The 20299-nt window shown below is 41.8% G+C and overlaps 1 protein-coding gene across 1 annotated transcript in view; it reads right to left on the reverse strand.

Annotated features, from left to right (window-relative positions):
* Window positions 1–18786, reverse strand: part of sv2a (synaptic vesicle glycoprotein 2A) — an 83235-nt gene extending 64449 nt beyond the window's left edge. Inside the window, exon 1 of the mRNA XM_050046289.1 lies at window positions 18635–18786. The gene's annotated coding sequence lies outside the window, so the exon portion shown is untranslated. The remainder of the gene's footprint in view (window positions 1–18634) is intronic.
* Window positions 18787–20299: the final 1513 nt, after the last annotated feature.

A 20299-nucleotide genomic window follows, 5' to 3' on the forward strand; every position in this document is an offset into this window, starting at 1 on the left:
ATTTATTGTCCCTGTAAGTATTAAAATGGTTTTGGGGGCCTGGCATCCTATCGAGGGCCAGATTTGGCCCATGCTCCGTAAATTGAGTACGATTGGGCTTTCTTTTTTGCATTTTCATTCATCATCATCTGTAAATATGAGTTTATGTCATTATCATTTCATCCCTGAAAGCTTCAGCAAGAGTTAAATTAACAAAGAGCCAATAGGTGTGGTTGTGAATAATTTAACAGTGAGTCATTGGTGGTATTTTATACTGTAAGCGTTACTGATCCACAACACAATCTCGCTCTTTAGTAGAGCAGCGCATTGGGAATATTATATTTCATTTGTTAATAGTCTTCTCAACTATTTACCTTTGAGAGGTGCACTGGAGATCTCCAGCTCCCAACGGAGGAGTTATAACCACATTAGTCCGACTCTGACAAGGCAGTTCTTTCAACACCAGCGCATAACCGCCATTCATAACTCTCGCTGATAGCCTTGAGCTTTTAACAATTACTCTTTGCTGCACTGTTACAAACGTTGAGCGCATCTGCTAAGCTGCTGAAAATGGATTTCCCCTTTAACATCAGGCCTTGGCACTCGGTGATAGGAGCGGGACATTTTATTTAGTAGAAATACAAGACCCGTTTAAGCAGCGGACAGCTTTTGGCAGGGAAAAAGACAAGTGCTTTATGGGCTCTGAGAAGATGGATGAGGAGGAAGGAAACAGTTCAGTTCATATAGAGCGGCGCCGCGACCGTCGGCACACTTAAACGTTCTCCGAATAAACTAGCAGTGATGAAATCCCATCGCACTCACAGCTCAATTTATTTTCTTGACAGCATGAGATGCACAGAACTACTTTTCTCCTGCGTCCTCTCTCTTCCCTGATGCCGAAACAAGTTTAATTATAATGTGTACAGATTAATCATGACTCAGGCTGCCTTGAAAATGAACTAACATGTTTACACTAACAGGTGTTGTGTCCACATTGTGGTTTTATTGTCACATCATGTTTTTATAGAGTAGTCTAATCACGTTACTGATGTCCACATGGTTAAAAAAAAGGCACTGCTGTCTTTGATCTGGTTCACCTGCGGCACATTTCAATTTGACCTTATTTCGACTGGTGGAGATATGTTGTGCAGTGTGTAGCAATGAGCCGGGTGTCAAACTATCAGAGGCCCAGGTGTTGTTTCAGCATATAAAAGAACCTAGAAATATGTTTTCATTTGAGCTGGACAATAAACTGAGAAGCTGCGGCTGAAAAATACTGGATATAAACAGAAATATTTAGTCTTTTCTGCAGAGTTTTAAAGAACACAAAGTGCAATATTCATTCATTCATTTTCCGTAACCGCTTATCCTGTGATGCATCGCAGGGGGTGGAGCCTATCCCAGCTAACATTGGGCGAGAGGCAGGGTTCACACTGGACAGGTCGCCAGACTATCACAGGGCTGACACATAGAGACAGACAACCATTCACACTCACATTCACACCTACGGACAATTTAGAGTCACTAATTAACCTGCATGTCTATGGATGGTGGGAGGAAGCTGGAGTACCCTGAGAAAACCCACGCTGACACGGGGAGAACATGGCATAGATTGGAGTTTGTTGAAAGCCCTGGGGCGTGTCATAAAGACGCTAAAGGTTGCCTTTGGCATTGATATCACAAACCAAGGAGTGTGACAGTGCGTTGCTATTTAATGGAGATTAGAACAGGCTGGTTTTACAGCACACAAATTTACTGTTTTGGTTCACTGCTCTCATCAACCTCCTGATCAGCAAAAAATCTGCGATAAACCCACTGTACTAACATGGAAATCCAGATGCCCCGCCCCTAGCAAATTCTAATCTGCACTGCACTGGGATCTGGCCCCGACGAGCAGAGCCCGTTGAATCGCCTATCGGACCAATCAGATCAGTCTGTCTGACAGAGGCGGGCTCCGGGCAGGCGTAACATGATGAGGACAGCGCTGCGCCGCAGGAGTCAAAAAGTAAACAGCTAAGATGGCAGCTGCCGAAGGACCGGGTCCATTCAATTTAGCTTTGGAAGAAACGCTAACAGCCTATTTCCACCAGATGCGTGTTGGTTGCGTCTCCGCTCCGGCACAGCAGCGGAGCCGATACGATTCAATTCTAGTCAATGTGTGTGTTTCCACCGGCTGCGGCTGTGCTGCGTTCCGGCTCCGTCACAGCTCCGGCACTCCGGAGCCTTCCGGAACAGATACGCAGGACTTCTATTTTTGCCAGACGCCGGAGCACAACGCAGCAATTTAGCAAAGAGCAGATCGTGCGGGGCAGGAAGTCGTGCACAGAAACAAAATAAAACATCCGGTTAATTTTCAAAATAAAATCCACAGTGTTCACGGCGGATCATATTTCCCTGCATTACACCTTGAAAACTACATAATGGGCAGAGGCAGGCCTGAAGTCAACAGGTCAGAGGTTTTCAGATGTCATTTCACCCCGTTAACACCATGGACGAGGAGATGTTAATCATGGCAGTGCACCGAGATGTCTTCCGGCGGAGCTGCACTGCTCCGCACAACAAACGCAGCCGGTGGGTATTGACGGACGGCGGAGCACGCAGCAGATAACCAGCACTGCCGTTCCGCAACGTACACATATCCAGTGGAAATCCGGCGTAAGCCAACTACACTTATCTTTTTCCTTGAGAGAGGAACAGAAGACTGCCCTAGAAGCCTTCACTTCCAGGAAGGACGTTTTTGCCGGTTTGCCAACAGGATACGGCAAAAGAATAATATATCAGTTAGCCCCACTGGTTGGCAAACAAATGGGGCTTAGTGCAATGAATACCTTGTTTTTTGCTCTGATTGGCCATCGTGCTATCCAATTAATATGCCTCAGTTAGTGCCGCCTCTTGGGTAGGAAGGGTGTATCGGTGAGGGCCAGACTCAAAATCTTTCTAGATTTGAGTCTGGATTTCCAGGCTACCACTGTACACTACCTACTCAGTAAAAAACAGCAGACAGACACAGTCAGTGAGTAGCTGGTGAACACAGCGGAGCATTTAGCATCTAAAGAGACAGATATTTCCCTCAGGAGCTGGTGGAGACCAAAACTGAGCTAAAAAGAGAGTAAAAACTTGATTCACATTATTTGAGTAGCCAGACACACAACAAGTAGAGGCTGTTACTTCATGTCTGTCAGATGTGTAACATTCACCATTCAGCTTTATAAGGTGTCTCAGTGTTTTTTGCTTCCTCACACAGGTCAAAAAATCAACGAATAAAGGTTTAAATAAATATACAGCACTACACTGAGATGAAAGCAAAGTTACTTTAAACAAACAAGACAGACACAGAGATATTTTCTATTTCAGAATCTAAACTATATTTATATTTATCTGCTGGGTTGCTCTGTGACATGAGGAAAGGCTGCTTTATGGAAAACAAAAATAAAAGGCTGCTGTTCTGCCGGCGCAAAAACACCTCAGAGCCGAGAACGTTCTGTAACAAGTCAAACAGTGATGTTGAAAAGCCTTTTCAACAGAGCAGCAGAGAAAACAAACATACCCAGAGCAACACCAGGAAGCAACAACAACCTGAGCAACAGGAAACAATGGGGATTGTTAAAACCCACAAAAATTACGTCTATTTCTAGATCCAAAAGAATCCAAAGTTCCCAAATATGTCAGGCTGAACTCGTGGTAGATGTGTTCAAAATAATGCACAAGGCATCCAGATTTTGCACAGTGGAGCCATTAAAAAGTCTTGGGTTTGAACATCACACAGCTTTCAAAGAAGCCTGTTTTAAAGTAGTAATTAATTTCCTGAACTTCCCTAACAGAGCCAACAAGAGCCAGAATTACATTTCTACTTCATGCCTCTAAAAAAAGGTGAAACATCCTCTGATATGTTTCTGTCACCGGAGCTCTGAGTGCCTGAGGAACATCATTTTACATGTGAAGTTCTCGTGTTGGTTTAAAGTTGCATCCAATTAACAGCCCCTTCGTTTGCTGCCAGGATGAGTCATTCCTGTCTCCAAATATAACCTCAGCTTTCACCACCATGCAGTCAACACACCTTCACACATCCACATTAACACACAACTTCATGCATATATTATCACTCTCTGCTGGGGCTGCAGCTAACAAGTATTTTCATTATTTATTGAATGTTTTGTTGAAAAGCCTGCAGGTAATAGTTAAAAGACTACCAGACTACCAGTCTTAAAGATATTCAGTTTACACTCACATATGGAGACATTTTGCTAAAAATTGAATGACTAAAACGATTAATCAGGTGTAATCTTTCTTTATTTTCTACGCTCAACTAATTGATCAATTGTTTCTGCTCTTACCTGAACCACACAAGAACAAACGAAACGAAATTTATATGGGTGTTTTTCCAATTTTAAAGGTGACCTACAGTATCACTGCCTCTGTATTTTGTATCTTATATATAGTGTTATAATGAAGGATATTCATATCAAGCGTGGCCAAAGTTTCAAATAATGAGATGAATGTATTTAGAAGTAATACCTGTGTGCAAAAACCTCAGGTATTACAATGTTCTTAACACTATGTTTCCAACAGTTTTTTCTACTCTAGGTACACGATGACGTCATAATGTGCCATATTTCTGTCGGCTGTACGGTCATCTGCTCCAGGTACACTTCAAGGGTTTACATTACTTAACCTACACTGCTACATTAAGCTACATGCTAATAGCGAAGCATACAAAGTTGGTTGCTGGTGATTTCATATCTGCTGGAACATGTCCAGTTGTGTTTAGACGCTTTTACTGGTGATTTTAAGCCCAGTTCAGACCAAAGATTCACATTAAGATGAGTTGAAACAGACCGCTACTTGCAACGCGCCGTTTTGCAACGTTCCTAAAACCTGTCGGTTCACGCCAATGCAACTAGATGAGATGTGTATCATCTCTATGCAACAACTCTCTGTGCTTCTGTTCTGATTTGCAGCTTTTCAGGTTTATTTTGTGGCTGAATATAATTTGTAGCTTCTTAACATATGATTGAGGATAGTGATAGTGAGACATTTGTAGTAGAGATGAAACATGAACATAATCAAAACGACCGTCACATGAACTGTATTCATAATAAATACACCACAATGATATATCAGCGCCAATTAATCAGTGAGAATGTGTGTGTGGGGGGGGCAAAGCACATACAGTGAGCAGCAGCAGCGACCCACCGTCCAACACCGGGTCACCATGAGGACGGAAACTGAGGGCTCGGTGGGGACAGAGCACCTGCAGCAAGCAAACCTGACCAACTGGCTGTAAAACAGAGGACGTGCTTTACTTTCTACAACCAGCTGTCAGCGATTTGACCAGCTGAGTTGTAGGTGACACCATCAGCCAGCTTGAGTCAAGCTCAGACCGGCCAATTCACACCGCTGCAACTTTTCTCTAGCCTGGAAATCCAGACTCAAATCTAGAAAGATTTTGAGTCTGGCCCTCACCGATACACCCTTCCTACTCAAGGGGCGGCACTAACTGTGGCAAATTAGAATTTGCTAGGGGCGGGGCATCTGGATTTCCAGGTTAAATTTTCTCTGCAACATTCTGAAACAGTTTCGTCTTGTTGCAAATCTGAACTGTAAAAAATACTGTAATTCTCCATTATAGGCTGCGAGTACACTGCTAATGTACATGTAGCTGAATGCTCATGTCAGGGAAATGGGGTTGCTGGTTGCATGTGTTGTACTGTGCAGGATTGTTGGTTATTCATGTGAACACACTCTTCAGCAAATGTGAAAGTAAAAGCCAACCCCAGATTCACTCTCGTTTGGGATTTCGTCCTGCTATATTTGCGTTTTTTGGCCANAAATGGGGTTGCTGGTTGCATGTGTTGTACTGTGCAGGATTGTTGGTTATTCATGTAAACACACTTCAGCAAATGTGAAAGTAAAAGCCAACCCCAGATTCACTCTTGTTTGGGATTTCATCCTGCTATATTTGCGTTTTTTTGGCCGCTATGTCTCCTTGATGCCTGCTGCTTACGGTCTGGCACCTGGTACTGTGGGGTTATGTGCCAACAAACGTCCCAAGCACAGAAAATAAGAAAATACAAGCAGAGGGCAGCGTCTGTGCAGAAACAAACACCGCCATTCACTTCTAGTGGGTCATAAGTGATGAGTTACTTCTGTTTGAGTCTGTACATTGTTTTCTAGGAAGAAATCCTGCATAGTATACCTTTAATATTTTCCAGATTTGGGTTCACAGTCCTGCTGGAACATGTCTGGTTTTGTTTAGAAGCTTTCATTGTTGATTTTTCACTGTAAAAAGTGATGCTATTCTCCGTTACAGTCGTTCCCCGGCTGCTATGACAGTGCAGAAACACAGAGATACGAAGACTTGCAAACGCTGACCACAGACAGAATGAGGAAAATAAAGTGCTTTTAGAGCATTTAAGTGTGCCAACATGTTCCAGTAGAAACCTTAACCACAAGTATAACAGGTCCTCTTTAATATATAGTATCGTAATATGGCAAATATTTGTAAATCCGGTGTATGAGATTGAAGCTCAAGATAGTGGCGTGATCGACTTTTATGCATTAAATCAAAGATAAACGCTGCGATGAATCACTGAAAATTACAATTTGTTTGGAATTATTTACGTCAACAACAGGCTTTTGTATAAAGATGAAAAATAGGACGCAATCATATGATGACACATTTTCATTCAATAGTCAGTGAATGTTAATTATTAGTTGTCACGTCAGTCTTGCAGCGCTCACGCTGTCTCAATAATGTAGTTTTGTGTTACTGCTGCAGTCTTTTCTCCACTTTCCTTCACACACTGACACTGAAGTGAATCTTGATGCTCAGTTTGACGGCACAGATGCTGCAGTTAGCGATTGTGACAGAGACAAGGATGAGTGATGATGGTCTTTATGAGTGTTTTATATTTGTGTATGTGTGTGTGTGTGTGTGTGTGTGTGTGTGTGTGTGAACATAGATATGTGCCAAAGAGTGAAAAAGAAATGCATGTGTGCAGAAGTGAGCGATTAATGCAGCATGTGTGTGAGTGCGTGACAGAGAGGTGGGGATGATTAGGTCAGCGGTGAATCCTCTGAGCTGCAGATGGCTGGTAATGTCATGCAGCGCTGAATTCATTTCTCTTGACATCTTTGATTTCTCGTCGTGACGCACTCAGTAAATTTTCTCCTCTGATAGATTGTCCCTGAGGCTCCGCGCACTCCTGATCAATTTAAGACGGCAGAGCAACATGGACACCAAATGAAATGTGATGAGTTCACTCCTGAAACGCCACAGTACGTATCTGTTTTGACAAAAAAACAAATCATGAGCTTGAGTTCCAGTATTTTACTGAGATACAAGCTGGTCTTTGAATTACGAATGATGTTTTCAGTCTGTTTTTTATGTTGCTGAGTGGGAGTCTAAGGTTTCAGTGCTTCTGTCTGTTTTTACTGCTCATTTAGGGGCTCTAACTCTCCACAATCACCACGGAGGAACATGTAATTATTCCTCACAGCCCACTGAGATGCATATCAAACACCCCTGATGCACACAATAATAAAATCTGACTGTCTTCATGTTCAATCCACTGGATGGCCACTGATCTCTTTTCTGCTCTTATGGGCGCATTGGGAGTGTTGCATTCTGGGTCGGGTCAGCACAAAACCCACGCGCTGAAGACCCCCCCCCCCACAACACCCAACAAGACTCAGTCAACAAACACCTACGCTCATAATGAAGCACGGTCAGACCACAGGAGGAGATTACATTCAGCCGTATGCTCATTTCACATCAGCTCGCCAAAGTGGAAAAATGGAGACAAGGCAGTTTATCGTCTGTCTGACCATTTATTCATCTATCCATCTATCTATATAACATCAACTCTAGGAGGCAGACTACTGATTAACAGGAAACAAGCTGCTCAAACTGCTGACAGAGTGACTGCGATAAGCTATAGTCATTTCATGCAGTTCATGGAAGCTTTTACATTCACGCTGTAAGTCTTGTTGAAGTGTCCAGTGTCCCAACCTCCCTATAAATTTTTCATAGTGATGGCCAGATGAAAACCAAAAGCCATAATTGAAATACAGTAATTACATTACACTGTTGTAGTATATAGGCTTGTTGAAAACTATGTTAATGTGGAGAGTTAAGGAATCGCATTTTAACATTTCTAATTATCTGATGTGCCGACTAATATCGGTACAGTTAACAATTTGAGCTTGGAAACAATCCTGTTTTGGTGTGTTATGTATCTGTAAGCAACAAAGAATTTACTGGGAACAAGCCGTCTCAAATTTAGGGGAGACTTTTGGGTAACCATACAACCCATTTTCATTCAGTTATCTTGAGGTGAGAGTTCAAGGGACCCCTTTGAAAATGGCAATGCAAACTGTTCCCTCGCCAAAATTTAGCCTAACTTTGGAGCTTTATTTAGCCCCCTTCCCGATAAGCTATACCGACATGGTTGGTACCAATGGAAGCCTTGGGTAGGCTAGTCACAAAATAACGTTACCTTCACCCTTGATTACAAAAATGAGTGCACCACAGCTTGTTTCAGCCCGGACACACCAAACTGACGTTAAAGAACAAGTGGTGACGAGACTAACTGTTGCGTCACCTCACGTCGCCAGTGTCTCGGCCAAAAAGTTGCAGTGAACACATCGCAAAGACTACAGCTAGCAGACAACTAGTATGGATGTTCTGTGCCTGTGTGAGAGGAAATAACTCTCAATACTTGCAGCAGTAGTAGTCTGAACTTGTCATTAAAAAATGGAAACCTGATTAATACCGACAGGACGGATTCAAGACGAGTTAGCCAGTTAGCACATAAATAATAATAATACATTTCTGCTAAATTTCTGTATCTTCTTGACTTTAGCCGTTTGCTGTATTCCCCAGTTCCATTTCTTTTCTTGTGCATTAAACATGCTGAATTAGCCATAAAAAGCTGCAAAGGGCCGACTGGTGCCAACAGTGTGGGACACACCACCAAAACTAGGGCGACAGACACTCACCAACAGCCTGACATTTGCTGACTGCCGACTGTGAGTTGGGTGTGTCAGGGCCATTAAAGACAGTAATGTCGGAATATCAATTACTTTACTACTGGGAGGGCCAGCAATTGAATTAGGGTGACCATGGCCCCCCCAGGCCCCTCCTTGGTTGCACCACTGGAAGTGTCAGGAGAAAACCCAAGAAAAACATCTCTTAAGAAGTTAGACTCGTCCTGCAGTAAGAGGGAAAGTAATCTATTGTAACATTGATGTATAAAATGAGAAAGGAAATGCTGCAATAATGACATTACAAAGCTTTTTGCTGAACCATGATAAGGGCTTGCTAAATCATCAGACATAAGAGGACAACAGAATATTCAATCATACAGGCCTACTTTATATAAATTCACAGTCTTCTCTTTAGATCTCAGTGGATGCAAGAGTTTTGAAAAGAGATTTAAAAATGATTTGTATTTGTTAATTTTAGAGGAGTCAGAGGTTAAATCAATATTATCCTGTGACATTAATAAAAATAATATAACTCTTGGTGAAGGATAAGATGCCCTCCAGACTGAAGCAGGGTGAGGTGGAAAATATAGTATTCTTTTACAGACACACACACACACAAACATTCACACACACTGGCTTTTACTCATCATCCTGACCCAGCCAAGGCCTCTTGTGGTAACTGAGAATTTCACCCATCATCCAGCATTTCTTATCCGTCCTCATCCATCATTTTTCTATCAGTTCCTCTGGCCTGAGCTTGCGGGGAGTCCTCCTGAGCCTGTGTGAAGGATCAATTATTCATGTCTTGTTTTCTGGCCACAAGGACAGAGGTGCCAAGTCGACTCGTCCCCTCAGTGGTGATGAATCGGTACGATTAAAAAAACTATTCTCCCAGCAGCCTCGGTCCAGCTCCTGCTCATCTGCACCAACCACGGTGTGACAGCCGCACAGAGTCACACAGGAAGTGGCAGTTTTATTCAGCTGCACCATGGTCCTGCATGGCTTCAGGCACATTCAAGCTGAGGAGATAACAGCAGCCTCAGAGGAGGGTGTGATGATTGGTCGTTAGGCTTACTGGGTCATAGCTCCTCCCCGGCTGCAAAGTCCCCTTTGGGAGAATCTGCAGCCTAACATGAGTCACATCATTGTTCCCCTGCCCGGCCTCTCAGTGTGCACCGTCACCCTGGTGGCACCAAGGCGGCTAGCAACACCGTGTCAAATACAGTGACGTCAGTGCTCTGCATCCATTTTGGCTTTGCTCACTGCAAAATGGACTGAAGAGGAGTCAGACTGAGGGCAGCTGAGAGGTGCAGCTACAAACCTGCAGCATGGCAGATAAAAACTGTCGTGGTGTGAGTTTTTCACAGCACGTAGCAGCAGCAGCTCATAGTGTCATATTCTCATGTTTAGTCCATCAACATCAAGTACTTGTGTCTCTACAAGCTCATGGTGCTGTGACCTTCAGTCATTTCAACGTCTTGCTTCAACTGACGAGCTGAAAACTGACGGAAAAAGTGCTGCGATACTTTACTGATGTAAAAGGCTGTATAATGCGATAAATTTGACAGATATTGCAGTTGCAATATGAGTCCCAGTTTAGGCGGGAATGGTCATTTTTGCAATTTATTTTTACTAATAAAATCTAAAAATTATGATGAAGTCATTTTTTTTCTATGGTCTGTACTAGGGGTGGGGGTTATGGCCCTAAAATAATATCGCGATATTTCAGGGTATTTTTGGGATAATGGTATTCTTGACCACATGACCAATTAGTAAAGAAAAATATATTTGATTATTTTATTATTCATTTAAGAAAATAGAATTGCAACAAAATAAGTGACATCATTTTACAGTTTGCCTTCAAATTTTTAGTAAGTGAGATTTATATTCTGTACGCTATATTAATAGTTCAACAAAATAAAACCTACCACAAATTTAAGCAGCTTCCAAATACAAAAAAATGTCCCCTGGGATCTATAAAAGGAATGTTTAAGTCTATTTAAATCTACTTTTTATTGTTATTGTCATTGTTGCTGTTGTCTAACTACAGTAAAATCAAAATCAGACTAATAATAATGATATAATATTAATATCTATATCACATGATAAAGTATCAAGTTTCAATATACTTTAACTGTTCAAAAATATTTCTAAAAAAGTATTTAACATAAAACAAGTACTTTTGTTTGAAAAAAAAAAAAGGTTATGAAACCACAGTGGCCAAACTCCTGAATTCTTTATTGCGCCCAAACTTTTAGATATTTTAGACGCTGATTATTCAACTCAGGTAACTTGTAACAGTTTTACCCGTGATGTAAAATTATCACACATACAAATTATTATTACAAATTATTAGAAGATAGATAGAAAGAACTTTACTTGTCCCTGAAGGGAAATTCAACTGTCCAGTAACTCATAAAAAACAACAACCACACTTCCCCTCATCAACAATAATACAGTGGTATCAAAATAGACATAAAATAACTTAAAGTAAGTGCATAAAAAAGAAAATAAAAATTTAATTAAAATAACATTAACATTATTGCCCATTCCACAGTCCAGTGCAGTTGTGGCTATTATTATTATTATTATTATTACTTTTTTATTTTCTAAGCAAACTGCAAATATGAAGGAAACTAAAACATGATGAAAATGAGACAAATTAATCATGATAATATTATATATTTCACTCTGGACCAAAGTGCTGGAATTATTGACTTTGCCCGTATTGTGGAAAAAAGAATAAAAGGTCCTGAGATGTTAAAATCAAATTAGCATGCTCATGTTTAATAATGAATTATGTGCTGCTCAGACAACACCACTACCTCCAAGCAGTGAGTGAATCCTTCCTAGACACCACAGAATATGTAGGACACACTCTCTGTGCAGACTTCACTTCCACTGCTCTGTGCAGATGCTCCGCTGCAGACCATCTCTCTCAGTGAACAACGGGTGTGCTGCTGCTTTTTTATGGTTGTTTGAATTAAACTGTTGCCACTACATGCTTTGCTCTGGCTCTCCTGCACAACAAAAGCTATTTGTGTTCCTGCTGGAGCTGAGGCGTGTGTCACCTCTCATCACTGCGCTCAGTTCATACAGCCGAACACTTGTCTTTAAAGTAGTGGAGCCGAGAAGAGGAAGTGCTTTGTTTTACAGGTTCACTCATTGTTTAATAATCTACTAGAAGGTTTCTTGAGAAGACTTTGTCATTCGGTACAAATTATTGGAGACAGTGCACATATTAAGGGAATAGTTTGACATTTTTCAATATGCTTATTTGTTTTCATGTACTGTGTGTTAAGTATCGAGCTGGAGTGCTGCTTCAAGCCTTTATACTACGCTAAGCTCACGGCTTTCTGACCCTACCTCCATTCTTATTGCACAAATATGAGCAGCTAACATCTTCCAATGCGCCGTTTAAGTCGTTCTGAAAACCTGGCAGTTCACACCAATGCAACTAGACGAGATGGTGTATCATCTCTATGCAACAACTCTCACAACAGCTTTTCAGGCTTGTTTTGTGGCTGAATATAATTAGTAGCTCCTTGGCTGTTAAAACAAGTGAACTGCTTTACATTCTAAAACTAGCTGAGGGCGATTTGACCAGAGGAGTGGCAGGTGACACCATCAGCCAGCTTGAGTCGAGCTCAGACCAGCCGTTTCACACCGCTGCAACTTTTCCCTGCCATGTTGTAAAATGGTCTCATCGTAAATCTTTGGTCTGGACTGCGCTTTAGATAGCTCTAACCTGAGAGCAATAAATCTTTATTAACTACCGTAAAAGAGCAGTAACTAGAAACATGCATGAATGGATTACTGAACAAGCCTAAAGGGCACAGACCCAAGAGCCCAAAATGTCACTCAAATTAACACGTACCGACCAGGAAGAGACTCAAAATGTCCCTAAAGAGACACAAAAAGATAATGCAGAGAAAATGCATCTCCACAAAATATAATATGCAAAACAACCACAAAGAGATACAAAATGACTGCAAGGACACACAAAATGACCAAACAGCGACACAAAGAGACTACAAGGAGACTCAAAATGACCACAAAGAGATGCAAAATGACAACAAGGAGACACAGAATGACTACAAAAAGACACAAAACGACTACAAGGAGACTCAAAATGACCACAAAGAGATGCAAAATGACAACAAGGAGACACAGAATGACTACAAAAAGACACAAAACGACTACAAGGAGACACAAAATGACCACAAAGAGACACAAACCGACTACAAGGAGACACAAAATGACCACAAAGAGACAAAAAACGACTACAAGGAGACACAAAGTGAACACGAAGAGACACCAAACCACAAAAAGATGCATAACGACTACAAAGAGATGGAAAAACCACCACCAAGTTTCTGTGTCTTGGTCCTGTGTGGGAGAGGTGGTGGGGGCCTTTGCATATCAGTGCCCAGGGGCCCATAGTCTCATAATCTGCTCATGCAGATTTCTCAAACATAAGAACCAGCAAAAATGCAGGGCCAATAAATATTAATGATTTATTTGTTTAAGACGCCTCCTCTAACATTTACTGTAAGAAACAAATGCACTGTCAGTTGTTAATGGAGAGTTATGTGCTTGACACTAATCGCTGCTCTTCAACCCATCTGGAGACGACGGAGAGGGCCATCGATTATCTCTCAGTCTCACAGTAAATCTTTAGAAATCTTTGAGAGGAGCTGCAGCATCATGAGCCAAAAACAGATCTGTGTAGAAAAAAACACGCAGCACAAATGAACCAGCGTTCCTTGAAGCACTGGTCTAAATGTTGAAACAGCTGTGCTAATTGCTGATCTTGACAACACCCGGATGGAGGATATCTGTGCTCGACTGCACCGCAAACCTCTGATTCCTTTTTTTTTTGGCTGCTATACTAATATACCCGGCCCCATTGCTCCCAGCTGCAGGGAGAGGCGAGTTGTAACTTGTGACGGGGGCTAATCTCTGCGGACGGACCGGAGCACGGCCCAATCAGCAGGGGTAGCAGGCAGAAAATGAGAACACCAAACAGAGCAGCTCCCTCAGCTCCTCCCGGTTTCAAGTGGAGCTCCTGTGAGTTAAGCTGTGTGAACACACGTCAGCATCACCTGCAACACAGGCGTCAAGTCACTCTGCTTTTGTTGTGCTGAGTGATGCTGAGTGACGGCTCGGGGAATAGAAAACTCAAACAATTCAACATGTTGGTCAGTCTTTTCTATCTTTACCTGCAGACTGTGGCATCTCTCCTTTTATTCATTTATGTTGTCTTTAAATTGTTGGGAAATGGAGGTGGATGTCCCGCCAGACCCGTTCATATTTTTGTTCGGAGTTCGGATCAGAGGAATATTCTGAGGATACTCTTACTGATTGCCAAGAAAATGATAGCAGTGAACAGGAAAGATGCAAAACCACCAACTATTATCCAGTGGATGCAGAGACTCAAAATGGTTTACACGATGGAACGAATGGCGGCAAGACTGCAACTGAAACTGGACACTTTTACACAAAGGTGGACTCGAGTTACACTCTGTTTGGGGATCTACTCGAAGAGATTGAGTTGCTGTAATAGATTGTATGATAATGGAATAGCACTCAAAGTGTTCCTCTGTAACTGAACCTGCTCTGTTGTAAATGCAAACCCCCTTTAATTCTTAGTTTCCTGTTTATTCATTTATTTCATTATTAAATACCTAAGTATATTGTTAGCTTCTTATTGTTTTGTTTTATATTTGTTCTGTTTGTTTTTAAAAATATAATTTTTAAGAGGTCCTATGTCTGAAAAAAAATAATATTAAATAAAAAGTAAAAATGAGAAAAGTCAGGAAATACTAGAAAATGGCCTTTATTGTGTCCCACAGCTCAGAGTGACGTAGATAGCTATTTATACTCAACACAAGGATATTTAGTTTACTATCATTAAAGGGGAAAAAAGCATCAAATCACCACAATTTGAGAGGCTGGAACAAGAAAATGTGTCTTTTTTTTTTTAATTGATCGACTCTGAAAGCAATCTTTTGAAGCACAGATTTCAGTTTACCACTTGCAGCAATCTTTACCAGTTACTGCACCACTGCAAACATCATTACCAATAATTACTGCTTCTTTTTCTGTAGGCTAAAGGGGCAGTTCACCCCCAAATCAAAAATACATATTTGGGCGCCAAGTAGCTCACCTGGTAGAGCGGGGCACCCCATGTATAAAGGCTACGTCCTTGCTGCAGAGACTGCAGACTTGATTCCAACCTAAAAAAAATTATTTATTTTTATAAATAATACATATTTGCCTCTTACCTGTAGTGCTATTTATCAGCCTAGATTATTTTGGTGTGAGTTGCCGAGTGTTGTAGATAACAGCTGTAGAGATGTCTGACTTCTCGAATATAACAGAACTAGATGTCACTCAAAGTGCCAAAAAGTACATTTGAAAAACCCAACATCAATGTCTCTTTGCAGAAATCATGACCCAGTTACTCAAGATAATCCACAGACCTTGTTGTGAGCAGGTTCATGTAGGAACTATTTTCTTTCTACCGAACTACACCCTCCAACATTATCTAAAAAAGCTGATACAGCATAGTATTGCGATATTTTTGTGTAGCAATATCGTATTGTCACACTGTGCCAAGTATTCATACTTTGATAACATAAATTATTTCTGCCTGTTTCATGCATTGTCTTCTTTCAAAATACACTTCTGTTTTTACAGGAAATGCAATGTTTACATACAGTCTCTTTCAAAATAAACGCACTACATCGGTACAACGCGAATTGACCTTTTTTTCTCTTCAATAACAAAAACATGGTTAGGTTTAGGAAAGAAAGAAATGACAGATAGTGACTGTTACATCAAGACGAGCATGCATGCATGACAGAAATACACACAGACAATTCTCAGCTTGCCAGCAACATTTTTAGACGTTGATATTTGGTTGAATTAAGGCTGTGACGTCGGGTGACGAAAATGATTTCATGTCGGGACGTCTAATGCCAGCGCCAGTTTGACCTGAAATAGACTACTGACGACAGGTGACGATATTTTGTTGGCTTTAAGTTGTGATGCAGGGTAACCAAAATGTCTTCCAAACGTCTCACGCCAACGTCATCTTGACCGACACATTCTCACATATTGACGTTTGGTCATGGACTTTCCATGTCCAGATACGATGTGAAAGGTACGCTGGGTGTGTTGGTTGTTGACGTTCTGGGATGCCCTGTCAAGTTCTGCCTGTTACATGCATTGTCTTCTTTCAAGATACACTTCTGTTTCACAGGAAATTTAACGTTTACATACAGTCTCTTTCAAAATAAACGTCAGCACAACACCACAAATTTACGTTTTTTTTCCTTCAACAACAAAAACACGTGGTTAGGTTTAGGAAAAAAGTACAGGGTTTGGCTTCAGAATCTTACGGTAGGCTACACGACTGATTTATTGTTTCGTCGCCTTAACTTTCGTCCTTGTCCCGCCATGTTTCCCCTTGACGCTGCCAGGCACCATTAAACAATTACCGCAATTGGCAGTGTATCATGCTGACGTTAAAGGACAGCTTTTTTCATTGGTTTGTGACACCGCAAGTCAATGCCCAAGCGCCGGATTTCGACGACTTCGGAGTGAGACTATGCTCACAATGCAGAGGGAAGGGTGCATCTACTGCTAGCTCACCTAGCACCACTGAGCTAGCTAACGTTACAACACAGCCAAGAAGAAAGACATTAATGTTCACATATTGTGTTGTCACAAGCATGAGCCTCTCATCTGTGAGTAGATTCAGGTAGAAAGAAAATAGTTCCTACATGAAACCGCTCACAACAAGGTCTGTGGATTATCTTGAGTAGCTGGATCATGATTTCTGCAAAGAGACATTGCTGTTGAGTTTTTCAAATGTATTTTTTGGGCGCTTTGAGCACCACAAGCTGAGTGCCATCTAGTTCCATTATACTGGAGAGAAAGCAGACATCTCTACGGCTGATATCTCCAACATCTGATAATAAGTGCTACATGTAAGAGGCAAATATGCATTTTTGATTTGGGGGAACTGTCCTTTTAAAGAGGCAGCTCCACTTGGGTTCAAATCCAAAAATCATAGACAATAATTTGCACTGTTGAGAGGGATTGGGGTTCGAATCCTTTGGCTCATTTGGGTGTCTCTAAATGGGTATGCTTTCCACTTGCATGTCTGAAGGCTCCAGCCCAGCACAGGTGTAGAAAATGAACTGAAGGATGGATTGTATAGAAACACAACCAACACTGAATTACCACAACAGAGAAATAGAAGCGTCATCTTTCTGAAGAATGAATGGATGGTTGCCTTCACAACCAGCAGCAAAACAAAACTGTCAAAGGACTGGTTTGATCGCTGTAAGCTGCTTTAAAGAGGAGCTGTTAGACTGAATGTCAGGGTAAAGATGTTGCTCTTGTTGCAGAATGATACGGGCTAATTAAGAGACTGAAAGTGTGTCAGGCTTTCAATCACAAACCATAGATCACTTTTTTTTTAAAGAAAAGAGGGCTGTCAGTGTTCCTGCAGGTTTGCAACAGTCTCTCCTCACTGCTCCCCTCGCTGTCACCCGCCTCATGTGGGCTGGATGCATAAATAGCTCAGAAACTGCCTGAGCTGCAATCATGGCTGCCACGGGGACAAGACATCAGACATGCCAATTTGTACCCACCTCCGAACATGAAACAGACAGTAAATCAGTGCCATATCAGGCTCCAGCAGCTTCCACCTTATTCCTCTTTCAAACAACAATTAAAGGACACTCATAAAAGCACACAATGTCCCTCTTTGGGCAAAGTCGTTTGACATAAACCACCGCAGAGCAACACCACAGAGGAAGAGCAAGGGAGGGAAAAAAAACTGCTCATCACTCTTTCTCCATCACATTCTCCCCGCTGGGTTTCTACAAGGTCATTTTGGCGCACGACGCAGGAGAGGGCACCCAGCAACACTGAGATTTTCCCTGAGCTTTCACTGATATTCTGCAAATTCAATGCCACACATAAGCAGGACAACTTCCTATAATCTCACAAAAAGTGGGGTTAAAGCAGAAGTGGAAATATATGACCGTTTGCTGAGGAGAGAAGGCGGAACAGGAGATGGAGAGGGAGAGGGGCAAGGGCATCGGTGCCAAAACCATATTCGACAAAACTGGATTGATGACTGGAAAGCTGGCTGTATGAGCTGTTTAATGACATTAAAACATAACACTCGTCACCTCCTACCCTTCCCTCCTTGCCTCCTTGTCCTCAGAGTGAATCCTCTGAGCTGGGATGGATGATGATATCGCTCTTAACGCACAAGACCTCCCGGCAAGAACACGAACCAAGGGCGCATTTTGCCAAAATCCGCTAATAGAAATCTTAAAATATTGTATGAGCGCAACGTTTAAAAAGAAAAGCCTCAATTTTATCATGCAAAAATCGACTTATTCCTTGCTTCCCCTCGGGTGCAGGTTTAGGGGTCATCGCGTATCGCGGCGCAGGCCTTTAAACTCGTTTTCAGTCATAAATAAATATCGATTTGTATCATACACACATGCAAATCCTCCTGTTATCATGCACATGGATGCACTCTCACACACGGCGGCAATTGAGGAAATTAGGGGTCATTAGCGCACTGAAAGGAGGATTAAGATTAATCTGCAGATTTAAGGATTGTGGATTTTCTTACCTTTGTGGAGGGAAGGTCAGCGCGTTTAAGGGTGACCGGGATTCGCTGTTTTTTTCCGTGCAGGGAGTCACCCCGAGTACCTGAAGCAAAAAGGTCCTGTGTGCCCCTGTGATGTGCGCTGACGTAGCAGAGAGAGCTGCACCCTCCTCCCCCCTCCGCCCCCTTCACTTACTACACAACATCCCTCTTGGATGGAGACACCGCCCCCTCCACCTCCTCCTCCTCCTGCACTCCCATCGCTCCTCCAGCAGACACCATTCCTCCCAGGAAGAGCAGGGGGGTTTGCATGAAACCTGAAACGCTGATTTATGTTTCCTCCTGTGTGATTCACTCGTCAGTGGGTCTAAACGGCACAAGGTCACACTTTCTATGGGATGCACACACAGTTAGAAGCAGGAGGACAGTGCGCTCTCTGCGCTCCTGCTCTGTGAGTCTCGGTTAGACTGTGATTTGGTCCATATGCACCGAAGGGTTGGTGCAATGAACTGTGCAAGACGAGCCTCTCCCTGCACGTGCTTGGGCTCGTGCCTATAATTGGTCATGTTAAAGAGAAAAAAATCACAAGGATGCCCCTGGTGGAAAACTACTGAAATCCTCTTCTATTAATTTTTAAAGTACTTGACACAAATATAAGTTTTAGAGATACTGGAACCATGACACAACATATGAGCCTGTAGGTCAGCAATAAAGTCTATATTAACTGTGAAACTCAAATAGGAACTAGTTATTTAATTAATTATGTTTCTTGAAGCTGGCACACACTTTACAATTCAAAATTCTACAGCAAAGTTAATCTGAATGCAGGATTTAATTCAAAACTTGAACGTCTAGCCTATGAAGTTGACCAGCTGCATATTTCTGTTATTTATTCTCGTGTGTCTTTCTAACACTTGTCATATTTGTATTTGTAAATATGTTTTAATGTGTGAAAATTAACTGAACTGGCACCGGACGTCAATGTGATGTCAGAGAGACACTGGACTCTTACGTCAGAAATTATGGTCGGAATGAAAGATGCTCAAATTACAGTGCAGGAGCAGTTCCAAAAATGTGTCAGGTTTCCATTAGTGCATTTAAAAATAGTATTTTATTTAGATTAAATATAAGGGCACAGAACAACATTTGGAGTTGTGAATTTAAGTCCAATATTCACTCTTTGTGCTCTGTTTTGGTCTCCACCAGCTACTCAGGAAACACCTGGCGTTTTAGCTACCGAATATTCCACTATGTTCACCAGCTAGTCATTAAATTAGTCTGCCATTTGGCAAGTGTCGCAAAATAAAAGACTTAAAAATACCATAAATACGGACTGAGAGTGTTTTAAAATTGTAAAAGGACAGAAACAGAAACTGAGATAAAAGAGAACAAGCCACGACTAAAAAACAGTGAAAGCAACTTATAAACGTATAAAACAATGAATCAAACTGTGAATCCTCACTCATACCTCCTGGAAATAAATGTAAATACTTGTCTTTCTCCTTTAAGGAAATTAACATCTCTGATTGATCTTAAACCACATGACCCTCATTCATGGACACATATGTGTGTAACACCTCCATTTCCAGTCACATTTCCGTTGACACTCCAGCTGTCGTCTGATTGTCGCCACATCAGTTGAGGTCTTTCATGTTGCTTCAGGCTTTCAGCTGCTTTTGTCTCTTTGGT

Source organism: Epinephelus moara, chromosome 6, assembly GCF_006386435.1.
Source record: "Epinephelus moara isolate mb chromosome 6, YSFRI_EMoa_1.0, whole genome shotgun sequence".
In the NCBI taxonomy this organism is placed as follows: domain Eukaryota; kingdom Metazoa; phylum Chordata; class Actinopteri; order Perciformes; family Serranidae; genus Epinephelus; species Epinephelus moara.